The sequence below is a fragment of the Rhinolophus ferrumequinum genome, chromosome 25 (genome assembly GCF_004115265.2).
Source record: "Rhinolophus ferrumequinum isolate MPI-CBG mRhiFer1 chromosome 25, mRhiFer1_v1.p, whole genome shotgun sequence".
NCBI lineage: Eukaryota > Metazoa > Chordata > Mammalia > Chiroptera > Rhinolophidae > Rhinolophus > Rhinolophus ferrumequinum.
The window spans coordinates 26,049,008-26,075,470 of record NC_046308.1 but is presented as its reverse complement, the minus strand read 5'-3'; the positions used below and the strand labels follow the sequence as shown (position 1 = coordinate 26,075,470).

Sequence of the window (26,463 nt, the reverse complement as noted above, 5' to 3'; positions counted from 1 at the left end):
ACTTTTGTCGTAACTAATGAAAAATATTGATTCATTATTATTAACTAAACTCTATATTGTACGAGTATTCAGATTTCCTTCACTTTGTGCCGATTTTTTGTGTGTGTTTTTCTCTTCCAGGGTACTGCGTTTCTTTCACTCATCATGTCTGTCTGCTTCCTCTGGACTATGACAGTTTCTTAGGATGTCCCTGTTTTCTGTGATGTTGATCATTTTGAAGATTACTGTGCAGATAGTTTACAGAATGTCCCTCAGTTTGGGTTTATGCGATGATTTTCTCATGATTAGACTAGCGTTATGGAGATTGGGGAGGAGGACCACAGTGATGAAGTGTCATTCTCATCACATCATATCAGAGGTATGTGCTCAACCTGCCTTATCGCTGTTGGTGTTGACCTTGATCACCTGGCTGATGTACTGTTTGCCAGGTGACTTCACTGTAAAGTGAGTTTTCCCCTTTCCATGTCATACTTTTTGAAAGTAAATCATTAAGTGTAGCCAGTAAGTCTGTTTTTAATTTTTCTGTTACCTTATTAGTATTTTTAAAATATTATGCAGTAGTTAGGGTTTACAGTGCTGATAAGAATATGGCTAATAAAGCAGTTTGTAAGACAAAAAAGGCCCCTCACTGGTCCTGCCTCCGTTACCCGGGCCCACCCATGGCTCTCTTCAGTACAGCAAGGCCTAACTAGACAACGTTAACGTGGGCTGGAATACTTGAAGTGGGTTTTATCACTACGGATGCTAACAGGCTTGTTCCTGAGTTTCAGAGTTTTACGACAAGGCTCTGGCTTAGACTGTGCCGTGCGATGGCTCATCCAACTGGCCTCACCTCTTATCTCCTATCTCACCTCAAGTTTAGGGAGGATACCCATGAAAAATATTTACGTTTGACATTCTGAAAATAAAAGTACATGTTTAAAAGATATTCTCGCGATGGTTGCGTAACTTGGGGAGTATATTAAAAGCCATCGAATTGTAAACTTAAAAATGAATACATTATACTTAGCTATGTTACAATCATAAAGCAGGGGGAAATAAACTTTAGGGAAAAAATTAAAAGCATACTCTGTTGCTCAGAGAAACCCAACTTAAAAAAAAATAAAATAAAATAAATAAAAGGTATTCTCATGAGTCCCCCAAAATTTTAATTCAATAAAAATCACGCAAAATGAATTTGTTGTGCATCTCTACAAGAAAACAAAATAGTCCTCTTACTTTGTTTTAATTTATAAATGTAAGATTATATTACATAAGTAACTTAACATGATAATATTTTCCATTTTAGCATCATGACTGATTAAGGAAACAGAATGGAGGAGAGAGATAAGGACAGAAGAAGTGTAATATACAAGGGAAAAGAAAGAGAGGTCAAAAGAACACAAAAAATACATATAGAAGTGGTGATAAAAGTTTTAAAATACACATTGAGAAAGATAATATGATGGTAAAAGATATTCCTATAGTCATAATAAGAGAGGCATCTTACACTAAAGAGAAGACATAAAATTTCCTTTGCCTAAAAACATATTAAACTCTCTGTTCTTACGAAAGATACTATCCTACTTTCTCAATTCTTCCCTAACTTTGTGGAAGACTTGCCCACACTCACTACTTCCCCGTCATAGTCCACTCATTCCTCAACCCACAGTAATGTGGCTTCTGTGCCCCTTCTCCATGGATCCTGCTCTGCCAATAACCAGCAAGTCGTCACAGAAAACAAATGCTGACACCCTTCCATCTGGTTCCCCATCTACCTCTGTAACCATCATTTTTGTAGAAGGACCTTCACCCATTTTTTATTTTGATGGTCTCTCGTGTTTATGATTCATTCACCCTTGTTCCCTTCTTCTCTCATTGGACAACCTCTTTAAGTCTCACAATGTAAGCTTCCAGGGGATTCTGCATATGTACGCAACATCTAAAGCTGATGACCCCATCTTTTGCCTCAGGCCTTAGAACCTTCTTGGATTTTGAAGCTTCTCTACCCATCAGCCAGTTGGACACATTTTCCCGAGTTTTCCAGTGACCCCTCAAAATCCTGATGTGTAAAATGGGACCATCCCCTTTGTGGGCACATTCCAGTCACATCTGAGTTGGTGGGTTTAGAAACCAGGCAGCCAGTCAGCCAGAGACGTGTGGTGATTTTGAGGGACCAGGAAATGCAAGGCGACAAGGACTGATGGTTATTTGCCGATGTGCGTGAAGCAGAGACCTGAAACAAGGGTAAACTGAGAGTGTTTGGTGTCACGGGGAAGGAGCCAGTGGCCAGGAGAGAAGTGAAGAGGGAAACATGGAGGAGATAGGAGGCCACTGCATGCTCTTTGGTAGCACACGTAGAGGGAGACGGGACCAGAGATGCCAGGGGCAGGAGAAGGTGAGTGGACACCACCATGGACAAAGGAATGAGTAGTTAGTGAGATTTCCACTGCAGTGATTTTCCTCGATATATATTGCAGAAATCTTGACCTTTGCAGCAAAAACTTGAAACCTGCAGGCCCCCACGAAACAACTTCCAAGCCTTACACAGATTAGAACAGTCCAATTCAGTGTGGTTGTAGCGCCACCCATCTGGAAGAGAAGGACATTCATAATCATTGCCAGAGAACAATACATGGAGCTCCAGTACGAGGACCTTCCCCAACCACACCAGGCCTCATCTCCAGACGTGCCCACCTCCCGGCAAGGGCTCCATCAAACAGGAAAGGCCCTGCACAGTGTCCGAAGTCAGGCACCAGCTCAAGGCAGTAGGGCCTGGATCAACAGCATTACCTCTCTCATTGAAAAAGTAGAGATCCCTGGTTCTGCATCCAGGGCCTTCCTCCATGGTGCAGTTGCCATTGCCTTCCAAACATTTGCTGTTCTTAAAAATCTTGCAGACCATACACAATGTAGCTGGAGCTGCAGAGAAACATGAAGGTGGAGTCCGGGGTTGAAGGGGCTGAGACCAAGGTGTGATAAGACACATTAAGACCCAGGAATTTAGGAACAAAGCATGACTCTAACTATTTCTACCACACACAATGTACTCTACCACTAGGTTACATCCATTGGATAGTTACGGAAATGGGGTCTTTGACATGGGGATCAAAATCCATTAAGAATAAATAATTTTGTGTACACTCTATGTGTGAATTGTATGGTGTGTGAATTATATGTCAATAAAGCTGCTCTAAAACAATAACTTTGAACAAAAATATGAGATGTTAACTGCCAGATGATATGGGAGATACTGGGAGGTGAAATATAAGGGAAAAAGGTATGGGTTCTAACCAGGCAAGTGAAATTTCCAAGTTTGTTCCTAAACAACACTGTTTCTTTAATTTTTGTTGCCTTGGAGCCTGGCTGAATTCCCCCTAGTACCAGCTCTATACCCACATGCTCATAAAATCTGAGAGAGGGTCACAAAATAAATCATCTCCCCTTAGCTATGGAGCCCACAATGAGAGAATCTATGCATAGCCAGGCCGGGGCCAGGATCTCTGGGGAAATGGATGGGGTATATGGACTACACAGCTTGAAGATGAGGAGGCAGATTTTAGTCTCCAAAGATTTCCCAGCACAGCACCAGAAGATATCAAAATGACACACAGATCTAAGTGAAAAGAATGCTATGAAAATATTGGTTCCAGATAAGCCCGTCAGTGACCTGTTCCTGGTAGAGCACAGCCCCTAGGCTGCTTCTTTACAGAAAGTCTTGAACAATCAGTGCTCTGCCTCATAGGGCCATCTCAGCCAGCTCCAAGGTCCTAAATTGAAAGGAGCCCCCACCCTCAATCCGCCTCAAAAGAGTGACTTATTTGACATCTTGGGCAGGGACCTCAACCCTTTCTGTGGGACAGCAGAGAGACACCCCAAACCCTGGCTGCTCAGATCATCTCAGAACCTCACCCTTGACCTCATTCCCTCCCAAGCTGGTCAGATCATCAGCCTGGGACTGTTCTCCCCTCCCTCCACGTCCTCACCCCTGCCCAGCTACCCAGGGCCTCACCCACTCCCTGGAAGAACTCGAAAGGGGAGACTCCCAGAAGCAGGAGCAGGAGCAGGAGCTTGTCCATCTCGGTCTGGGATGGCGGGGGGATGTGGAGGGGGCTGGAGCAGGGGAGCAGAGTGCCCAGGAAGGGCGAAGACAGGCTGCTCTAGCGTGCAGAAAAGAGAAGCCTGGAGACCTGGACTCAGCTGCTCCTGGGCTGTGGGCAGAAGCTTCCTTTTACACCCGTGTCAGTGGGCGTTTCACTGCCACTGGGGCCCAGGAAACGTTCCCACGGAACGACACCCTCCCACCCCCATACTTCTGAAGATGGAGGATGTCCCCGGTGCTCCTTCCTGTTCCCCAGAGACTGCCTCCTGATAAGGGGGGACATGATGCTTGACCAGATCAGCTGGACCCCTCAAAGTTCTACTCTCCAGACATCCCACTTCCCAGGCCCAAGCACAGGGCCTGTAACGTGGGCAGGGCTGTGCTAACATGCCCATGTCCTCTGGGTCCAGTGCTGCTGTGACCACCTCCCCTCCAGGCCTGCGGCACAAGCCAGTCCACAACCTGGGCTGACACCCTGCCTCAGGGCTCAGAACGCTTTCATCGCAGGTGCAGTCTGTGCCTCTGCTTCTCCTTCCCTGTGCCTGTGTTTGTGCGCAGAGTTAGGACAAGGCCTTCTTAGTACTGAATCAGTGTTGACAACGGTGTGGGTAGTGACAATAGCAGGCATTTAGTTAGTATTTTACCCAAACAAGTATCCACAGCTGCTATCATGCATAGCTTAATCTGGACATATCTTCACCTATCTTAAACACATCAAATATACAGCAAAAACTATTCAAACAAAAAAGTAACAAAAGCACTATAGAGAACAAGCTTATTTTTCATGTTAAGAAACTATTCCCACTGCTTTACTCTTATTTCTCTGGACCTTCAAAGGAAGCAAATGATTTTTTCTGATTTTTAAAAGAAATAGTCTTTCTATTCAGAGGACTACCTCCACACCAATATCTCTGAAAATACAAACCTGTAGTGTCCTGATTTCACTCAACATGGTTAATAAAAACAGCCCAGCCCCTACCAGAGTGTTTATGCTTGGAGATCCCGTCAAGGGAAGGAGAAAGGTCCTGGAGCAAGATCTCAGTGTGCAGACTAGGGACTGGAGATGACGTTCCGGGGAGGGGAGACAGTCTCCCTTTCCTCTCTCTCCTTCTCCAGCTACTCACCCCTTTCATGACCGAGACCTTGACAGTCATGTTCACCAGCAAACCAGAAGCACTGGGCACAATGCGTGGTCAGGACAGGGCCTCAGTAAATGGCTCCAGCTAAACAAAGAATGATGGGACAAATAAATGCATGCATGAGGGTCGGCCAGCCAGAAAGCATCTAGGGGAGGGAAAGGGCCAAGAACCCCCAGGCACCCTCAGACTGAGAACAGAGCTGCGGGGCTGCACCCCACACTAGAGAGTAGAGCTATAATGCACGAGAGCTCCCCTTCACCACCTCCAGAAGACAAAGATCATGCACAGTAGACTCTGGAGGAGTGTGGGGTGCATGAATAAATCATTCTGTTTTTTTTTTTTTTGTCCAGTCTCCAAACTGAGTAACTTCGCTGAGTAAGCCATGGCCACCTTTATGTTCGGCCTGCCTCCCTAACGGGGTCGTAGAATTGCAGGGGTGCTCACAGTTCCCCAAGGACGACATAATCCCCCTTGTAATTGTGCAAGAAAAAGGGGTGAGGAAGGAGTAAAATGAAGGAAACAGGAGATAGGCAAATTGAAGCTGCCAAAGAACAATTTTATTCCTGCATAGCATTATTTTACTGATGATACGCTGTGCTGTGCAAACTTGAAGAGTGTAATAATAATGATAATGCATCAGACATGACGTGACATTGGAAAGGGATGGTTGTCATGACGGAACTTAGGAAAAGAGAGTGAGTGATGATCTGGTCAACGCTTCCTGTGGGAATGTATGCTCCACGAACATCCCGATGGTGTTTCCTAAGGAGAGCAGAGTGGTGGATCTTTTACTATGGAATCTTTCAGCATGATGTACCTGTTCTATCGGTTGCTTACACCACACAAACCTTCTTTGAAAGATTTATGGGATGTGGCCTCGCTAGAAAATGTCTGTGACAGCTATCTAATTACAGTAAAATAAAACTGAGATGCTGTATGACTGAAATAGTTCCACTTGTATATCTGATAGCACACATGAATCATTTAGCGACATCCTAAGTTCAAACTATACCCGCAAAGGCCGTGATCACCTCACAGAAGAATATACAGCCCAGATTCCTGGATGAAGGATGGTCTGCCTTCATCCGCTCTTCCTTGTAAAGCTTAATGACCATTTTGTAAAATATCTACATCAAGTTGTACAGGAAGATAATTGTCATTTTAAATGGTGGAGTTATTCCGGATTCTACATGCATGTCCCTGACTGATATGTGGTGGAAATTTTCTGGCTTTTCAGGAGAAGAGGCTGGGGAAGTCCATCAGGAATTGAGAGCTTGGTAGACGTAATACATTAAATTTGTCCTGGGCCTATGAGGGGCTTTCTCCAGACTCCTACAGTTAGGAGAACTATAACAGTCCTAATTCATGACTTTAGTCCAAGCTTACTTATTAAATTATCCCTTTTACTCCTAAAATGCCCCAGTCTAGAGAATAAAGTATATAGTCAGTCTACGTAGAGTTTGTCAGGCACACTCTCCCTTTCAGAGCAGGAACCTCCTTCTCTGCAACATCAAGACAGTGGGCGTCCAGAATCAGCAGAAGCTTCCAGGCCCACGCCATCCCCATCGGATCTTCCAGTAATGTGTCTAGGCCTAGATCCAACAAGGAAGTGCTCAGACTCAGATATCAGACAGATCTAAATTTGAAGCCTGGTTCAAGTGTTTTAAAATTTTGAGGCCATGGCAATTTACATCATCTCTGTATAACGTAGTTTCCTCTATGAAGGAGAGATTTCCTCTACCAAGGAGAGATGATGATAATTGAACTTAAGTCATAGAATGGCAGTAATGAAAGAAATGTATATATTGTTAGGTTTTTAGCACAATATTCAACTCAGAGTAAGGATATAATAAGTATGGGTTCAATTATTCATATTATTCTTCTGCTTCAATGTTAACAATTATGAATGTCAGATCAGAAAATTTGGAATTTAAACTGGGACTAGGAAATATCACAGGTTTATATTTAGTGACAACTATTCTCTGCCTAATCAGCAGTCCTAACCTCACCCAACACACACACATTGACAACACACATCCTATCACTTGTTTGTCTATTGTAAACAAATAAAATCCTTTATATCTCCCTTTTAAACAAAGAATGACACATCCATCCATGAAAAAGTGCCTGTGGGTGTGTGGGCTCTAACACCATTCACCAAGAGATGCAGGAGGAGTCTTGGCTACCTGTACATTTAGCAATAGACAGACAGACCTCGGTATGGGCTGCACATACCTGCCCAGATCCCTTTTGCCATGGTCAGGGAAAAGCCTGGAAAGTCTTGACCCGAGCAGATTCCCATGCATAAGAAAGAATTTGCAGAAGTCCAGCCTTCCCTAGGGAGATTGTAGCATGGCATTGGAGCATAAATAAATAAGTAAAAATACAAATTTGGTCTCAGCAGAGTCAATAATAAGGGAAAAAAAGACAACTTTTCCAGTGTTCCCCTTCAAAGAAACACTTCTGGGGCTGATCTATCTGGCAGTGGTGACCTCTCCCAGAGGGAAAAGGAGATTGCTGAGTGAGTGTCCGGCTACCTCAGTGGTATGAGATGTGACTGGAGAAATCCATTTTTCAGCAGCAGCACTCAGAATACTGAGGCAGGACCCCCATGAATAGGGGGAGGGAAGATATTGGGAAAGCGGTAGATAAGAATTTCAAAGGGTCATAAAGGGATTGTGCTCAGCAAAGTCTGCCCGTGAGGCCCTGGGGGTACCGCACCCAGGGATCTCTCAATTGAAGTCTGGGGGCACCCCAACACCCAAGTGATAAACCCACATATACCCCTACTCAGGAGCCAGCTCTTTGTGCCTGCTTCTGTGTCTGCCCAAGAGAGAACTCTGGTGGATGAGAAGCATTCAGAAAACAGGCCAGAAGAAGCTACAAACTTGAGCTATAAGCGCCACCTTCTGGAAACCAGAGTCAGCTTGATGAGTTTAAGAACCAAAAATAAAAAAGCTTAAGAATTCTGCCTCATGAGAGATCAAGAAACGTGGAGCAGGTATACCAATAAAAAGAGAGAGGAAACTTCAGGTATAACGACACCATCGAACAGTATGAAGTTAATTAGCAAAGAATTAAAGAGGTGTCTGCTACTTCAAATGTCAACGCAGCAATGCTAAACTACAAGAAACATGAAACATGAAAGCAGCAATGCTAAACTACAAGATGTCAAGCACACATGCCAGCCATCACAAAAAAGTAATAATTCCCCAATAACCAAGCTCAAGGGCACAGAATTCTGTGATCCAGCTGATAAAGAATTTAAAAATTCTATTTTGAAGAACTCAGCAAGCTACAAGAAAACTCAGAAAGACAATTCAATAAAATGCCAGAAAGAATACATGATCAAAATGAGATTTTTACCAAAGAGATAGATATCATAAAAAAGAACAAAACAGACATTCTAGCTGAAGAACTCCCTGAATGAAACAAATAAACAAAAAAGCAATAGAGTATCTGCAATATAATGGAGAAATTATAAGACAGAATAAGTGAGTTAGAGGGTAGAAACTTTGAAATAACCCAGTTAAAAGCAAAAAAAAAAAGAATGAAAAAGAGCATAGAAAGACTATGTGATTTATATGATTGCATCAAAAGGACAGATATTAAGATAATTGAGGTTCCAGAAGAGAGGGAGGAGAAAGCAAATAATTTATTTAAAGAAATAATAGCTGAGAGTTTCCGAAACCTGGGGAAAGAATTGGAGTTCCAGATACATGAAACTAATAGTTCACCATATATCTCATGCAAAAAGACTTTCTTCAAGATTCATTACCATGAAACTGTCAAAAATCAAGTATAAAGAAAGAATTCTAAAAGCAGGTAGGGAAAAAAAATGATTGTAACATACAAAGGAACCCCCATTAGGCTCTCAGTCGATTTCTTAGCAGAAATCATACAGGCCAGGAGAGAGTTGAATGACATATTCAACGAGTTTAAAGAAAAAAATTGCTAACCAAGATATTCTAGCCGGTAAAGTTATCCTTCAGATATTAAAACACACACACACACACACACACACACACACACACACATACAATACATTCCTCGACAAACAAAAGCTAAAGGAATGCATCACCACTAGACCTGCCTTGCAAGTAATGATGAAAGGAGTTCTTCAGACTAAAATGAAAGGATACTAATAAGTAACATGAAAACATGTAAAAGCATGCAACTTGCAGGTAAATAAATATACAGTCAGACTTAGAAAATTTCAAATCTGTAATAGGATGGTGTGTTAATGACTGAACTATAGTATAAAAGTCAAAGTATTAAAAATAATTTAGCTACTATTATGTGTTAACAACTATACAATATAAAAAGAGGCAAATATGACATCAAAATATAAAAGGGGATATACAATGTCAGAGGAGTAATATATTGGGGGGAGTTATCACTTAGTGAGGGGTGTAAATGTCTAACTATCATATTGTTTTGTACACCTAAAACTAATTAAAAAAAACATATATAAAAGGGGAGAGTAAAAAGAACTTTTATATGTAATTGAAGTTAAGTAGCTTAAAATGGACTGTTTTATCTATAAGATATATTTTTGGGGGGAGTGGGGGGGATAGTGTGTTTTTTCCAGGGCCTGTCAGCTTCACGTCGTTGTCCTTCAATCTAGTGGAGAGCGCAGCTCAGCTGTCCAGTCACCGTTTTCAATCTTAGTTGCAGGGGGCGCAGCCCACCATCCCATGTGGGAATTGAACCTCGCCCTCTAACCAACTGAGCCATCCAGCCGCCCTATAAGATATCTTATATAAGCCTCATGGTAACCCTGGAACAAATGCACTACAGATAAAAATAAGAGAACAGAGCAAACCATCATGAAAAATCACCAGTTTACAAAGGTGAGCAGACACAGAAAGGGAAGAAAGCAAAAGAAATACAAAACAGCACACAAAAAAATTAACAAGATGGCATTAGTAGGTACTCACATATAATTATAACTCTAAATATAAATGATTGAATTCATCAATCAAAAAACAGAGTGGATGGATGGGTTAAAAAAAAAAACTTAACTATATGCTGCCTACAAGACATGCAGTTCTGTTTTAAAAACACACATAGGCTCAAAGAGAAAAGATTTAAAAAGATATTTCAAAGCAAGTGGAAACCAAAGAGAGCAGGAGTAACTTTACTTATCAGACAAAATAGACTTTAAGCTAAAAACAATAACAAAAGACCAAAAAAGTCATTATATAATAATAAAGGGGTAAATTTATCAAGAAGATATAACAATCATAAATATATACACATCCAACACTGGAGTATCTAAATATAAGAAGTAAATAATAATAAATAAGAAGGGGATAATATAACAATACAATAATAATAAGGGACCTTAATACCCCACTTTCAGCAATAGTTTGTCCAGACAGAAAAATCAACATGGAAATGATGCACTTAAACCATGTATTAGAACAAATGGACCTAACAGATATTTATGAATATTCAATCCAACGGAAGCAAACTGTATGCTTTTCTCAAGTGCACATGGAACATTCTCCAGGGTGGACCATATGATAGTACACAAAACAAGTCTTAGTAGATTTCAAAAGACTGAAATAATACCGATTACATTTTCTGACCCTAATGGTGGGAAACTAGAAATCAAAAACAGGAAACCTGGGAAATCTACAAATATGTGGAAATTAAACAACACATCCCTGAACAACCAATGAGTCAAAGAAGAAATCAAAAGAGAAATTAAAGAAAATATCTTAAACAAATAAAAATGGACACAACATATCAAATTCTATGGGATGTTGCAAAGCAGTTCTGAGACAGTTTATAGCAATCCATGCATATGAGGCTTGAAAATTATGCTTGCGAACTTGTTGCAACAATGTTGCTAACTTTTTTCGATATCAGAGGGATTTATTCATTATTAATTTGCACCAGCTCAACAAACAGTTAATCAAGTTTACTATTTAGAAGTGCTGAAAAGGCTGCATGAAAAAGGTAGACGACCTGAACTTTTCACCAACAATTCATGGCTCTTGCATCACGACAATGCACCAGCTCACAGGGCACTGTCTGTGAGGGAGTTTTTAGCCAGTAAACAAATAACTGTATTGGAACAGCCTCCCTATTCCCTACTCCCCTGATATGCCCCTCAATAACTTCTTTCTTTACCCGGAGATAAAGGAAATATTGAAAGGAAGACATTTTGATGCCATTAAGGACATCAAGGGTAATACAACGACAGCTCTGATGACCATTCCAGAAAAAGAGTTCCAAAATTGCTTTGAAGGGTGGACTAGGTGCTGGCATTAGTGCATAGCTTCCTAAAGGGAGTACTTCGAAGGTGACCATAGTGATATTCAGCAATGAGCTATGTAGCACTTTTTCTAGGATGACTTTGCAAACTTAAATGTTTGACCTGGTATATTAAGAAAACACAAATATCTCAAATAAAAATCCTAACTTTACACCTCAAGAAATTGGGGAAAGAACAAATTAATCCCAAAGTTAGCAGAAAGAAGGAAGTAATAAAGATCAGAGTAGAAATAAATAAAAGAGACTAAAAATCAAAGAAAAGATGAAGAAAACTAAGAGCTGTTTTTTTTTTCAAAAAGATAAACAAAACTGACAAAATTTTAGCTCATCTAAGAAAAAAAAAAGAGAATCCACGAAATAAAATCAGAAAAGTGGAAACATTACAATTAATACTACAGAAACACAAAGATCATAAGAAACTGCTATGAATCATTATATGCCAACAAACTGGATAACCTAGAAAAAATGGACAAATTCTTAGAAACATACAGCCTACCAAGACTATCAACTGGGATTTATCCCTGGGATGTAAAGATGGTTCAACATACACAAATCAATATGTAATATATCATATTAACAAAATGTAAGATAAAACTTATATGATTATCTGAATTGATACAGAAAAAGCATTTGACAAAATACAACATCTTTTTATTATTAAAATCCTCAAATTGGTATAAGAAGGAACATGACTCAACATAACAAATACTATATATGACAAACCCGCAGGTAACATTATACTCAATGGTGAAAAATGGAGAGCTTTCTCTCTAACACCAGGAAAAGATAAGGATGACCACTGTCACCACTCTTATTCCGTATAGAACTGAAAGGCCTAGCTAAAGATATTAGGCAAGACAAGGAAAGAAAAGGAAGACAAAACAGAAAGGAAGAAATAAAATTGTCTTTGTTGAAAGATAATATGGTCTTATATATAGAAAACCCTAAAGACTCAATCAATGATATAGCCAATAAGCGGTTGATATCCAAAATATATATGAAACTCATACAACCCAATAACAAAAAAATAAGCAATCTGATAGAAAAAATGGACAAAGTACATGAAAAGAAATTTCTCCAAAGAAGACATACAGATGGCCAACAGACATGAATAGATGCTCAACATCACTAATCATCAGGGAAATGCAAATCAAAACCACAATAAGATATCACTTCACAACTGTCAGAATGGTTATAATAAAAAATTCACAAATAATGTGTTGATGAGGTGTGGAGAAAAGGGAACCCTTGTGCACTGTTGGTGGGGCTGCAAATTGACACAGCCCCTATGGAAAACAGTATGGAGATTCCTCAAAAAACTAAAAATAGCTAACCACACAACCAGCAATTACACGTCTGGGTATTTATCCAAAGAAAATGAAAAGATATATGCACTCCTATGTTTGTTGCAGCATTTTTTACAATAGCCAAGGTATGGAAACAATCTAGGTGTCCATCAGTAAATGAATGGATAAAGATGTCACACACACACACACACACACACACACACACGCACACAAAACGGAATGTTACACAGCAATAAAACAGAATAAAATCTTGCCATTGCGACAACATGCATGGATATAGAGGGTATTATGCTAAGTGAAATAAGTCAGGCAGAGAAAGACGAATACTGTATGGTTTCATTTATATGTAGAATCTAAATACAAAACAAACAAACAAAACAAAAACAGACTCATATTAACAGAGACCAAAGGGATAGTTACCAGATGAAAAATGGGAGGGGGGATCTGGGGCGGGTGAAAAGGAAATGGGGAATATAGTCAATAATATTGTGATAAGTTTACCTGGTGACAGATGATTACTAGAATTAGTGAGGTGATCACATTGTAAGGTATAAAAATATCAAATCACTATATTGTACACCTGAAACTAATATAACCAACATAAGATTATATCATCTATATTTAAAATAAATTTAAAAAATAAAGACTCAATCAAACTTCTGTTGAAATTAATCAACAAATCCAGTAAAGTTATAGAATATAAAATCAACATATAGAAATTCAGCAATAAAAATAAATGATATACTGATATATGCCACAACATGGATGGACATTGAAAACAGTATGCTAAATGAAAGAAGCCAGATGCAAAAGGACACACATTATATGATATCTTTATGTACAATTTCCAGAATAGGCAAATCCATACAAATAGTGTGTAGCTGCAAAGGACTGGGTATAAGTTGATATGTGGAGTAACTGCTAATGGGTACAGAATTTCTTTGGTGGAAATGAAATGTTCTGGAATTAGGTAGTGTTGATGACTGTACAACTTTTTGAGTATACTAAAAACCACTAATTTATATATTTCTAAAGTGTGGGTTTTATGGTATGTGGCTTATATCTCAATTACATATTCAACCAATAAAGTAGATTAATGATTGCCAGGGTTTGGGGGAAGAGGGATGAGTACAGGGTTTCTTTTAAAGGTGATAAAATATTCTGCAATTCAATAGTGGCAATAGCTGCCCAAATTTGTGAATATACAAATTGCTTTTTTAATCACTGAACTGCATACAATGAAGAGTGAGTTTAATGGTATGTCCATTATATCTAAATGAGAAGGAATGAAGGAGGGAGGGAAGGAAGGAAGGAAGGAAGGAAGGAAGGAAGGAAGGAAGGAAGGAAGGAAGGAAGGAAGGAAGAGAAGGAAGGAAGGAAGGAGGGAAAGAAGGAAGGAAGACAGAGAGAGATGGGGAAGGAGGGGAGAAAAGGAAGCCCAGCTTTTACTCGATTCAGAGCAGGGTGAGGACAAGACTTGCTGAGGGAAAGGAAAGGATGTCATTAATTCAGGCAAATGACCAGCTTAGGAGAGGCCTGTTTCCCTGCTCCCCAGAGGGCCAGGGGAGAGAGTGGCGTGTGAACGAGGGTGGTGCCGGGGGCTGTGCTCCTGACCACCATCACAAACAGAGCCTTAGCCCTCAGCTCTCTCCCCACCCAGGGAAAAATTATCTCATTGACAGTCAGGAGCACTGGTCACAGAGCAGAGTGCCGATAAAGGTTCACTTCCATGCAGGGGAGATGGAGAAACTGTCATCAGATTTGAATAGCCTTTTGTGGTTTTCAGAGGTGCTGCACATGCCTGTCTCAACTGAACTCTTCACAGCAGATCGGGGACTAGCAAAGGATGTTTGGTATCTACCTTACCAACGAGGTGATGTCACAGAGAGGATCGAACCAACCGGTGACTTCCATTTCCTTCAAGAAACATTCACAGAGATTTCCGAAGCCAGTACTTACAGGACTTCGGTACAGTTAGCTCACCAGCCCCTTCTGTGTCTCATTTCCCTTTGAAAGATTCATGAAAGAAACACTGTAGTATTGTTGCCAGGGACCACAGTTCTAGAGGAAAACTGCCTAGGTCTAAATCCCAATGCTGCCGCCATTAGCTGTGGGACGTTGGACAAATTCCTCAACCTCTCTGCCGCAAAACAAAACCTACCCAGCGTCATCTTTATGAAGATAACATAAGGCCCAGACAGACGGGAGGGGAGAGAGAACGACGCAATATCCCGGGACAGGTTTCCAAGGAAGGAGAGCAGAGCACAAATGCTTCAGGGAACTTAGGGGAGGGGGCTGACAATATTGGGTCCCATGTCCCGAACTTCCTGTGCTTTGTGGACCCATGAGGCTCAGGGCCGTGCAGCCTCTTGGAAGGCAGCCAGCCTCGATGGGGTCTGACTAGCTACACTTCCAGGTCCTATAAACAATGCTTTGAAGCTGTGTTGCTCATTCATAACTTAAAAAATAAAAGTATGCCAAACAGCAAATCCCTCAGAACCAGTTGGGGTTGAGCTTTCCCTACCTCCCCCAACTAAGCCAACGACCCAGAAGCTTCCTTAGGAGTCTAGGACTCCTCAATGACTCAGCAATCATGGGCTCAGCCAAGGGAGAATGCAGACCCTCTTCCTGCCCTTTGTCCCTGCAATGCTCCCTCCCGCCCTCTGGCTGCAGCAGTCCCTGCGAGAGGAGGGGATCCCTGATGGGCGTTCAGGTTGGGAAGAGCCTCCATCATGCAAGTCCTGGCTTGTGCTCAGGGCTTGTTCCCCAGAGCACGTGAAGCCATTCTGTTACCTCTTTGGAGCATTTGGCAGTTGTCATGCAGGGTCTCAGCTCCTGCTCCCCGCACAAGAACGCAAAATATGGTGAGGCCAAAAAGGAACACCCACGGAGCCATAGATAGGGGAGTCAGACCATTATATGCCCGCTGGTGGCTGGGTTGGAGACACAGGAAGCAGGAGGCACACGATCCGCAACCTGCTGTCTACTTCTCTCTGCCAACCAACCCCTCAGCCTAGCCACGGCAGTTATATTAGTGGCTAATGGCTAACCGGGAACAGCTGATGGCCACCCAGCCACCGGATTACAGCTGACGGCCATCTAATAACCAAGCCAGCACCTTTCCACGTAAGGCCGAGAGCCTGGAAACTGCTCTCTGGGACTCTGTCCCCACAGTAGTTGTTCTCCTTTGAACAAGTTCCTCTTTCTCCAGACCCTGACTGTTAATACGAGGACAGAGGAGGAGGGCCTCTTTCGGGCTTGGTCATTTTACCAGCCTCATACAGGGGACCTAACTTTTCTGTTATTTCTCTGCAGTCTTAGAGAGCCCCGGCCTCAGCTTGTCCTCACTCTTGGATTTCCCGACCCTGCCCTTGAAACAATTATCCCCTCACCACCTACCTCCCCATGGTGGGCATGTGCACAGGTGCAGCCGGGAGGCCTGCATCAGCCTCTCCTTTAATGCAGAGTCCTTGGTCCTGTGAGGCCATTTTGCTACCAGGAAACGATGTTGACCCTCGGCTCTTTGTCTTCTTAAAGGAATGAATTCAATCAAGAGACAGTTTGTCCAGCATGAACAGCAGAAGTTTATTAGTAACAGAGAGTAAACTCTGAGAGGGAAGCAGCCTTGCCTTACGTTGCGTGAAGGCTTTTATTTCTATGGGTAAACTTGCCTGCCCCTCTCCCATCTCTTACTGCTTTCTTCCCCTGTGGTTCCTAATCCTCCCTTCTCTGGCATTTAGTAACGCATTTATTTGACTTAGTAGATGTGTAAACACATCCCTTTGGTTTTGGGGGCATGTGCAAACACATCCATTTGGGGGGGTGTGAAAACCTGGAATCCTGTTGGGCAGGAAGGTTTTGGTGGTCCTGACAAATGGAAATGTTCCCTGCTGTGCAGGATGTCTTCCTCTCTTAACAATGTATTACTTTGATTTAGGGACATGTGTAAACACAATCCTTGGGAGTACGTGTAAGCCTGGACTCCTGCTGGGTAGGTGCAAGGGGGGGTCTTGACCTGAGCAGGAGCTTCAGCAAGGGGCTTTCTAACTGGGATTAAGTTTCTCCTTCTCCTGCCCATTTCTACCTATCTTCCTACCCTGTCAATGTCGTGCCCCACAAGGCGCCATCCCACCTCCCTCTCAGCCTTCTCTGTCTCCTTCAGGATCACGAACAGAACGTTTCTGCTTGGGCTCCTCCCAGATCTGTGTGAGTCCAGTGACTAGGGCTAGGAACACAGAAACCAGCTCCACAAGGGAAGATCACCCCACCATTTTCCCTCTGACCTGTTCATACCCAGCAGGAACAGCGTGCAGGCCAGCGAGGAGCTGGGCTTCTGCTGCCTCCATGTCAGGTGCACACTATGACCAACTATCACTGTCTACCTGTGGTTCCTTCCTCAGCGAGACACTCAGAGCTTCAGGCATTTTCTTGTCGGCCCCTCCTCTGGGCTGCAGCGGGCTCAACATCCTAAAGAACAGCTGGAACTTCTGGAAGCAGCTGACTTGGATGTGATGGGTAGCAGAATACTGACCCCAAAATATGCCACTTGGGCATGTGGATTATTTTGAGTTGTAGGCAATCAAGGCCTAAGACCCAGGAAAGGTTTGTTTTTTACCTCTCCCTTAACTGCCTAAAATAATTTAGGTGGTGTCTGTACCAGGAAGAGATCGATTACCAGATTCGACATTTTTAGATCAGAAAGCGTTATTGTAAACGTTTGCTCTTCTGATCTTCCTGTGAATTGTCTTCCTCCCCTTTGTAGACCCCTCCCCCTTCTTTCTAGCTCAGGACAGTGTATGAACCTCAACTACCTGACTGTCCAGGAGCCTCATATCTTTGGGGCTCCCATACATGTAAAATTAAATTTCTTTTTCCTCTGTTAATCTGTCTATGTCAATTTAATTATTATACCAGCTAAAGGAAGCAGAAGGGAATAAAGGGAAAGTTTTCCTCCCCTACCATCTTGGCGTCTAGCCTGGGACTCTTCACTGGCCGGACACTGCTTGCTCTGGGACTATTGCAGCTAGGAGACGCTGGGAGTCTGACAAGAGCCAGCAGAAGGTAAAAATTCTTACTGAATCAGTCTCTCAGATCTCTGCATACTGGGTCTGGGAGAGTAAGAGTAGTGAGAGTCCTTTTCTTTTCTAAACTATTTAAATTAGCAGGAGAAAATATTTGTGTGAATAGCTCCTTGGGTATAGTGACTTTGGTAAAGATTTGTTATGCGTACTCTTGTTTTCTGTTGATCCCTTTCCTCCAAGAGATGGTCATGTGTTTTCCTTCATCTGTCTTGTTTGTTTGTTTGTTTATTTGTCATAACGAGGAAAACCGTAGGGTAGAATGCAGGCATAGGTCCTATAAGCTGTTGTTTGAGGCAGCCTCACGGACTAGTGAGTTCACAGTTCTCACCAGACTGTCATCTGTTTAGACAAACTCTGCTGTGGGTCCCCTATTTAAAAACCAAATGAGGTTTTCCTTTCATTTTGTTCTATGTCTTGAGAGCTTGGCTTTGTGACCAGAGAGAATATTTGCTCTGGTGTCTGCCATCTGAAAGGTGTATTACCAGGATCCATCTGGAGGCCAGACGAATTGGCTGGGATTCTGAGACCCGAAGTCATAGGCAACAATCTCTTTTTCTGGACATGCCAGCTGCTCTCAGGAAGTTCGTCTTAAGGAGCTTTAGTCATCTCTACCTCTATTGCTTTGTTAGTACTGGAGAAGTCCCATTTTCGTCACACCTGCACAGTGTCACATGTTAGTGGATCTGTGACTGAGAGACTGAAGACACCATTTTTCATATACAATTCTTACTGTCTGTGACAACGAAGGTCTTTGCTTTCTTGGGCTAACTCTTGGAGTGAACTTTCTGCATCTTGTAAGGGACGTGATTTTTACACTAAATTTGGCACAGTAAGAGATTAACAACAATAACAAATAATAAAACAGAACAATTATAACAATAAACTGTAAAAAATACATGAATATTCTCCTTCTGTCTCTCAAAATATTTTATTGTACAATACTCGCCCTTCTTCTTGTGATGACGTGAGATAATATAATGCCTATGTGATGATATGAACTGAGGTGGATATTCTGGAGAAAAAGATGCTTCATGTCCTGGAAAGGACAGAGCAAGACAGGCCTGAGATTTTATCACGCTACTCAGGACAATGCACAATTTAAAACTTATGAATTGTTTATTTCTGGAATTTTCCATCTAATCTTTCCAGACTACGGTTGACCACCGGTAACTGGAACTACAGAAAGAAAAACTGTGGATAAGGGGAAGACTACTGTACTGATTGTCTGACTGAAATTAGTTTAACTGAACTGACCTATTGTCAGGGCAGAGACTGGACTGGTTCAGTGAGATAGAGAAATCTACCAACTCAACTTCTGGACTGTGAAACATCTTGGGGGAAATTTTAAAGTCAGGATTGAGGGGAAGCAGAATACATGATTGCTAAATATGCCACTTTGGCATATGGATTATTTTGAGCTGAAGGCAATCAAAGCCTAACAGACTCTGAAAGAGGTTTTTGTTGTGTTTTGTTTTTTACCTCTCCCTTAAGAATTTAGGATAAGGGGCACGTCTGTACCAGGAGAGTTATTACCAGAGACAACTTTTTACATCAGAAAGACTTATCTGCATTCATTTGCTCTTCACATCTTCCTGTGAATTGTCTTCCTTCCCTTTGAACTCCCAGACTCCTACCCCCTTCTCTATAAACCTCAATTGTCTTACTGTCAAGGAACTTCATTTCTTTGGGGTTCCTGTATGCACAAAATTAAAATTTGTTTCTCTCCTGTTAATCTGTCTTACATCAATTTAATCTTTCGACCAGCTAAAGAAAATAGAAGGAAACAAAGGAAAAAATTTCCTCCCCTATAGATGATATTTATCTTTGGTGGGTTCCCTGGGAAGAAGACTCACTCAGCAGCCTGCACTTGTGCATGAGTCCAGGCTTGGCATGTCTCTGAGTGTGGGGGAGGGAGGACAGCGGACGGTCACTAATGAGTATATATGTGCTCCCCTGGCTACCCACATAATCCAAAGGCCTCAGGGCTAATCCAAAAAAAGGACACATCTTATTACGCTTCTTACTTCCCCGGGTATGGTTTGAGTTGCATACAAGGTCAGGAGAAAGTTTCTATCCTGTCCCCATGCTTCTCCACACACCCATCATATTAACCTGTTTAGCAGAAAAGACTTTCAATGTCTGGCCTGAGGATAGGACCAGGCATGGCATGGGGTAATGTCAGACCTTAGTTTCCCAAACATTCAAGTGAGACATGAAAAGACAAAGATCCAATAAGCCAGCAGGGGACTCATACTCACTCAAATTAAATCTAACTTCACTGATGCATGATTTTTGAGGGCTCTCTGAAGGCTCACCTGTGACAGTAAGTATAAGGGTAGTTGGTATGGTTTTGCCATGACTATATGCTTGTGGTCAAGAATGCCACATTTTCTATTTTCTTCACTCAACTTTAATCTGACTCCCAGCCATCATATACCTGGTTGTCAGATAATTCAATCGCTGTCATTACTGGGGTTTTCCCCACTCTCGTCTCCTGAAAAAAGTGTGTCCACAAGAGAAACACACCAGTGGAAACCTGTCAATATTTTTCCAAACGTAAGGTGGCGATGTCCATGCTATAGCTCCTTGGTCCATTTTTGTTTCATGCTTGGGTCTGTGGGGGCATAAAAAAAAAATTCCTCCCACTTTCTAAATTCTTTAGCTAGGCTAATAATCAAATTAACATAACACAGATTAACAGGTAAAATGTCCAAAATTTATTATAGATGTACGTTCAGGGGTATCATAAGAAACAAGACCTGAAGACACAATGGGCAGTTGAGATGTATATACTATTTTCGATAAAGGAGAAAAGGAGAAGGAGGTAGGAGACTCGGACTTCAAAGAAAAAGTAGGCAATTCACAGGTAGATGAGAAAGAGCAAACATATGGTAAACACCTTCTTGCTGGGCCACCCAGAAACAATGGGACACAGAAGGAAGTTTTAACAAACAGGCTTTGCTAGATTTCTTCCCATACGCCACATTTAGTTTATATTATGATGTTAACATGAGGCTTCCTTCTGGGAACCTGAGGAGAAATATGTCTGTCAAAATGGACTCCTTATGGTTAACTGGGCCCAAATTCATAACCAGGCCCTAATGTCCACTCTTGACAGAAGCCTCTTACACTCTCTGCATTTTGGGAAAAGCCACAGACTGAGCTCCTGTACTATGTCCCCGCCTGTTCATGCTGTTTGAGTCAACCACTGTAGGGAAGCCCAGGTTTTGTCTTTTGACTAATGGATTGAGACCTGTCTCGTCCAATCAGAACTATACAAATTGTATCCTCATTTGCATTTTATATTGAGCAAGCAGGACTTCATGATTTGGACCAATCAGACCTGCACTACTTGGAAACTTCATTTGCATAAAATTGGACACTTGGGTGGGAATTCCCACTATAAAAGATGGCTTCCCCTTTGTCTTGGTGGAGCACAATTTAGGTTGCTTCCTGAATCTATGTCTCCTGGGCTACAGCTCCTTTTGTGCAAATAAATACTTTTTATTCTTTATTAGGTCTAAAATTAACTTTCGTTTACTCTTTGTTTAAGCAGGTTTTTTCTATCTGAATTCTTTTAGGTGGGAAGGAGGAGGGTCAAAGGTTTTTTTCTGAGTCTTTTGTTTCTTAATAACCAGTGTTGGGACGGAGTCCCAGAGAGCAGTTTCCAGGCTCTCAGCCTCATGTGGAAAGGTACTGGTTTGGTTATGTAACCCGCTCAGTTATGTAACTAGTTGGCCATCAGCCGTAATCAGTTACACATCAGCTGCTATTGTTCTGTACGCTATATCACTGCCATGGCTACGTTAAGCAAACACAGATGTTGCAGACCTTGCAGACCCTACTTCCTATGTCTCAGCTGGCTGCCTTCGAGACTGTGGTGCAGGAAGGCTCCTTTTTAGGGTATTGGCAGATGTTTGCTTCTTGTGTCTCGACCAGCCGCCATCGGGAATATAGTGGTATGACCCCCTATCCATGGCTCCATTGTTGTTCCTTTTCGGCCTCACTGTATCCTATGTTCATCTGCTGGGAGCTGAGCCCCTGCATGACAAGCAACTTAAAATCAATATCCCAAAAGGCATACTTTGGGGTGGCAAAACTCTGGTCCCTCAGGGCCTGATTCCTGACAAGTCTGAAATCCATGGAGATGTGGGGTCACTTTCTTAAGTGTACCACCAGCCATACCACTCTGAGGTCCCTTGCTCCTTCAGGCACTGTCAAAATCTATAATGGGACCTAGGACTCCCAGCTCGTTCCCTTCCCCTTCTGGGAGAAATGTATTCATTGTTCCAAATGTTTATAGAGTGGATGCCATGTGCCAGGTAAATAATGTTCTTGGTATCCTGGGATACTTAGTGAATTAAACAAGGAAAAAACAATTTGTCACCCTTGTTGTTGTTTTTAATTGGAGTACAATTAAATTTAATTGGAGGGACATTAAAATAACTGTTAAAGAACAAAATTCAACTGAGTAAATTTGAAGGCCTAATTGGTTTTATTAAGTGATTCATAAATCACATAGCATCCCATCTAGCAAATGGAAGGTGTTGTACATTATGGAAGGTTTTTACAGGCAGAAAAAGGGTGGGACAAGAAAGTTAAGAGGGGATTATTTCAGGGAGGTGGTCTTATCAGGCAGATTATCTCGTTAGTGCTGACCAGGAAATTCCAGGCTGATTAGTTAAAATTCCACTCCTCGAAGAGGCTGAAACTAAAATTAGGTTATGTAGAAAGTCTTGGTGAGGCTTAGCAAAAGTTACCCCTTTTGGGTCTGTTGTTTCTTTTTAATTTGATGAATTAATATGTTAAAAGATTGGAAAAGTAGACAACATGCACGAACGGATGAAGAAATTGAAAGGAGAAATAAAATTTCTAAGAAAAAGTTCAATGAAGATGCTAGAAATAAAATAGCACAATATCAGAAGTAAAGAATTCCTGCAACGGGCTATTCAGTAGACTCAATACAGCTGAGGAAAGAATTAGTGAACTTGAAGATTGAGCAACAAAAATTACTCAGACTGAAACATGAAGAGATATAATAATAATAGAATAATAGTGATAAACCAGCACACAGCCTCCAAGAGCTATGGACTAATGCCAAACCTTCTAACATATGCTATTTGTTTCCCAGAAGTAAAAGAAAGAGAAAATACTTTCATAATAGCCAAGACATAATAGCCAAGAGTTCCCCAAAATAATGAAGAATATCAAAATACAGATCCAAAGAAACTAAAGAACCTCAGACAGGACTAATACTGGAAATAACAATAAAATCAAACTGCTTAAAACCAAAGATAAAGAGAAAACTTTGAGGACATCAAGAGAAAATGAATTTATATATTTTAAGGTACACTGTGATAAATTAAAGATGTGTACTCTAAGCCCTAGAACAACCACTAAAAATATTTTAGAAAAGAGGTACAACTAATAAGCCAATAATAGAAATAAAATGGAATCATAAAAATACACAATCCAAAATAAGACACAAAAAATGCCTATATTCTTCTCTGGGAAAATAGTAAACAACCAGCAAGATGGTAAATTTTAATCCAACCACATTAATAGTCACATTTAATGTAAGTAGTATAAGAGCTTTCAATTGACAGCAGAGATTGTCAAATTATATTAAAAACAGAGGCCAAATATATGCTGTACTCAAAAAACAAACACACAAAGATACAGATAGAAAGGGTAAAAGTAAAAGAATGGAAGAATACATATATGAAAACGTTATTCCAAAGAAAGTTGGAGCGCCTAAATTATTATCAGATAAAGCAGGTTTCGGGCAAATGAATATTATCACAAGCAAACAGGAGCATTAGTTAATTATTAAAAAGATCAATCCACCAAGAAGATTTAATAATCCTAAATGTTTTCTGCACTAACAAAGGAAAAACCAATAGAATTGAACAGAGAAATAAACATTTATAATAATAGTTACAGATTTTAAAACTATCTCTCAGTATTGATAGAACAAGTAGACATAAAATTACTAGATGGAATATTTGAATACACAATCAATCACTTGTTCTATTGATTGATGTCTGTCGAGTACACAGCAGTAATAGATACATATTCCTTTCAAGTGCACATGGAACATTCACCAAGACAGACCATAACATGGGCCATAAAACCTCAACAAATTTAAAACAAATTGAATCATTCAAAGTATGTTTCCTGACCATAATAAAACTAAACTAGTAATCAATAATAGATAACTGGAAAACTTCCAAATTTTGGAAATTAAACAACACTCTTCTAACCAAAAGAAGAAAGTCAAAGTAAAAAACAGAAAATATTTTGAATTGAATAAAAATAAAAACACAATATATCAAAATTTGTGGGGCACAGCTAAAGCAATGCTTAGAAGACATTTATAACATTAATCCAAATCAAAATATCATCAACCACTTTTTTCTTAGAAATCATTAAGCAGATTTGAAAAGCTTTGTGGCAATGCAAAAAACTTAGAATATCCAAAACCACCTGGAGAAAGAACAAAGTTGGCAGACTCACACTACCTAATTTCAAAATTTACTATAAAGTGACTGTAATCGAGGCAATGTGGTATTGGCATAAAGATAGACATGTCTGGAGAGTCCTGAAATATCCCTACACCAATATATAGGTCTATTAAACAAAGATGCCAAGGTGATTCAAAGAAGAAAGGACAGTCTTCTCAACAAACAGCACTGGAACAATTGGATATTCATATGCAAAAAAATAAAACCCCAAACACCAACAACATAGACCACTCGTAAGTGACCATAAGTGACCATATTTGAGGGAACTGTACACTTAAAAAGTATGACTCTTACTGTACATCAACAGTGACTTAATAAAAAATAAATTTGATTTTTTTAATTGAAAATAATCTAAATAACTATACAGAACTTGTTAAATACATTTTTAGATCATATGATGTACTAAAATGTAACTAATAAAAGATGGTAACATAGAAGTATAGTTGGAAAGATATTCGTGATACATTCTATTAAAAAGTAGGGTATCATTTTTAACTTATGTAAATGTATATATATATTTATATCTAAAAACACACACAGATGCACATCATGACCTACTTCTGCTTTTAAAAGCCTGGAAAGATACCTGAAAATGTAAATAAGGTAAGTGTCTGCATGATAGGATGGGGTTGTTAGTGATGTCTACTCTTGCCAGTATTTTGTACTTTTTCTAAATTGCATATGTATTCTACTCATATAGTTAAAATACAAAAACAAAAATTCCCAGCAATACCAACCTAAAAGAATATAGGATTTATTAGGAAAAAAGCTAAGTAGTAGAAAGGGGGAAAGACTGAGGAAGAGAGTGTGTGTGTGTGTGTGTGTGTGTTTAAAACTTCCAGCCCTAAGGTCTATGAATAAGAGGGAGGCCAGATATTGGAGCTATGGCGACTTTGGTCAGCCTGGCAGAAAAGGAGCTATTAAGCTGACGGCACACTGAGGCACGATGAGACCTTATTCCCTGTTACGTAATCAGCTCCTAATTACAGGGCTTAGTAATCAGAAAATGTTTGTTAAAGAGACTGGGGGGGTCTTGCTATATGCCAGGGGAAGGGAGGAAGGGACAGAGAGAGCAAGGGAAGGAGATAAGAATCTAAGAAAGAAAGAGAGAGCACCAAGGGTGCTGGGAAGGAGAAAGCCTCTATCTAGCGGGTTAAGCTGTTGAAACACCAATACCTGTAGCTAAGTAGGAGCAGGTTTCAGGATTGAGAAAGGCTATATGAGTATAGAAAAGGGCTAAACCAGACGCCAAGGCTCGTGAACAATAGAACAGGGCAAGGAAGAGCCAAGTCTCTAAAGCCTGTTACAGAAAGATGTGTCGTTGCAGCATACGAAACCCACTCGAGCATCTTTTTTGAAGAAAAACATGGAGAGGCGCAAATCCCCACAGCCCTGGTATCCATACAGGAGCTTGTCACCTGGAGAGGAAGAAAGACAAGAAAATGGGATCTCGGATTTGTGGCCTCCAAGTTCAAGTGTTTGTCACATAAAAAGTAAACTATAAACATTGGTTTAAAAAACTAAGTGATTCAATGAGTGTGAAGAAACAGCACATTGACCTGAGGAGTCAGGCTGCCAGGTGGCAGGTAGGAAGGGACATCGGCCACCCTCCGATGATTGAGGTGGGCCCCTGGTTGGCCATCCTCCCCAACCCCTAAACTTGCCCTCACCGAAGTCTCCAGCTCCCCACATGGCTCCCACAAACAAACTCCAGTGGAATTTTTATAGTCCGATTCCTGTCATCTCTGCGTACACAAGGACCCTGGGACCACTCAACAAGCACTTTTTGTCCTGATACGTCTATTGGTTCCATCAAGGGCCAGTGGCAGTCCAACACCACGTCTTGGGGATCCTTTCCCAATTTCCTAGGAACCCGCCCCGCCCCCCACACACACACACAGGGCTCCGGAGAGAGCCACCTCCTGTAAGACCAGGCAAAGGTCGCCCCAGGAGTCGTCTCAGGTCCCTCTACTTTCGTAGACCTTCCTCAGAAAGCACTGCTGGCTGTCTTGCGTCTGGCAGAAGCTTTCCCCACTCGCAAACGCC

At 41.1% G+C, this 26,463-nt stretch overlaps 1 long non-coding RNA gene across 1 annotated transcript; it reads right to left on the bottom strand.

Moving 5' to 3' along the window:
* Positions 1-1,407: 1,407 nt before the first annotated feature.
* On the bottom strand, positions 1,408-16,284 carry LOC117017747 (uncharacterized). Its single transcript, XR_004422119.1, has 4 exons — positions 16,212-16,284; positions 5,206-5,304; positions 2,773-2,901; positions 1,408-2,571 (listed from the first exon to the last, which is right to left on the bottom strand). It is a non-coding gene; the product is annotated as an uncharacterized LOC117017747 (long non-coding RNA).
* Between the last annotated feature and the right edge of the window lie 10,179 nt (positions 16,285-26,463).